This window comes from Amphimedon queenslandica, unplaced genomic scaffold (genome assembly GCF_000090795.2).
Source record: "Amphimedon queenslandica unplaced genomic scaffold, v1.1 AMPQUscaffold_4578_Cont23444, whole genome shotgun sequence".
Classification (NCBI taxonomy): Eukaryota; Metazoa; Porifera; class Demospongiae; order Haplosclerida; family Niphatidae; genus Amphimedon; species Amphimedon queenslandica.
Window position 1 is genome coordinate 1 of NW_003555111.1, and position 1,547 is coordinate 1,547.

General features: G+C 41.3%; 1 long non-coding RNA gene across 2 annotated transcripts; it reads left to right on the forward strand.

Moving 5' to 3' along the window:
- LOC109592616 (uncharacterized) lies at positions 1-351 on the forward strand. Of its 2 annotated transcripts, XR_002190447.1 has the most exons (3): positions 1-91; positions 145-221; positions 274-351. It is a non-coding gene; the product is annotated as an uncharacterized LOC109592616 (long non-coding RNA). The 2 variants fall into 2 exon arrangements; XR_002190446.1 differs by having other exon boundaries at positions 145-351.
- The last annotated feature ends 1,196 nt before the right edge of the window (positions 352-1,547 follow it).

A 1,547-nucleotide genomic window follows, 5' to 3' on the forward strand; every position in this document is an offset into this window, starting at 1 on the left:
AGAATAGGGTGGATTTGAAAAGAGACATGATCCTGTACATACTGAGTTGGAATGTGGCAGCAGCTCCTCTGATATTACCATTGTAGACAAGGTATAAATCCCTTGGAATCCTATATTTCAGTAAATAAACTATTAACCCGCTAGAATACCAACACAGACACTATAAGATGACAGACAAGAGTACTATTACTGCTTTGTTATGTTTAGCGGTATCAGGGAAAGTCAGTATTTAACTATTATAATGACATTTATTTTTGATTGTCATGATTATAGGGTACTATACAACAGAGAATGATAACGATGAATTATATTCTGAAAGAGTGAAGGTGTTGATGAAACTTCGTAAATATAGATGGCAAAAAGCATCTGTTGAACCTAAATTATGACTAAAATTATTATTATATAGGCATATAAAATAATATCTTATGTTTGATGTAATAAACAATAGTCTCTAGAGCTTTTGTTTCATCCCCTTTTGACTTCATCACAAAATAAATGTGTGATTTGACCTTCTTGGTGGTAGAAGTATTCATCTGGAGCTCATCTAACTGAGAACTTGGCTATAAATCCAGTGAAACTCCTCACTATCAGTCCTCATTGCTAATGGCCATGCTTATTCACGTGTGTAGATTATTCATTATTATGCTCTATGAGTCATATCCGGCGTCAAGAGCATGGCACATCAATATCACTTCCTGTTTCTTATCCATGTGTGTATGTAGTATCTATGCAGAGGCGTATTTAGGGGGGGGCTGAGGGGGCTTGAGCACCCCCCTCAGGGCTGGGCTCAGAAAAAAATTACTGAAGTCCTGGACTCTTGCATCACTACCAAGCCTCTTAACAAAGTTATCTAGCCCCCTTATCATGGTTTCAGCAGTTTCCAGTGCTTTAAGGAGCAATCAGAAGTACCAGTAACATAGCAGTACAGGGGCGGATCCAGGATTCTGCAAATGAGGGGGTTGAGAGATAAAACGGCGCGAAGCGAGCCGCGATTTGGCCACGCCCCCTTTTCGGCGCTATTTTGTGGTTAAAATCACGTGAAAATCAACTTTTCCACCATTTTTGGAGCTCATTCTTTGTTAATTATATTCATTAACCACAGTAATGTTGCTATATAAACTAGGTGGTTAGCACTTCTACCACTGTTGCAACAATAAAAAGATTAAAATTTTTTTGAGTTAGAATGTATTGGGGGGGTTGCAACCCCACAAACCCCCCCCCCCTAGATCCGCCCCTGCAGTATGCTTGAAATGATCTTGGCCCCACCCGTAATTGACGAAAATGCAGGAAAAGGCCGTTTTACCGCCGTAAAACTGGGTGTGGCCAAAATCGCGGCGCGCTTCGCGCGCCCTCAGCACCCCCCTTCTCTAATTTCTAGATACGCCCCTGCTATGTGTGCATATACAGCCCTTTGCACAAAACTTGCCACCATCAGTTACAGTCACGTGATGATTAGCCATAGGCTTGACTTAATATTTTTATCAAGTCACGTGATCAGACTGGTGCAAGTTTTGTGCAAAGGGCTGTACCCCCTGCTTCATCACCGC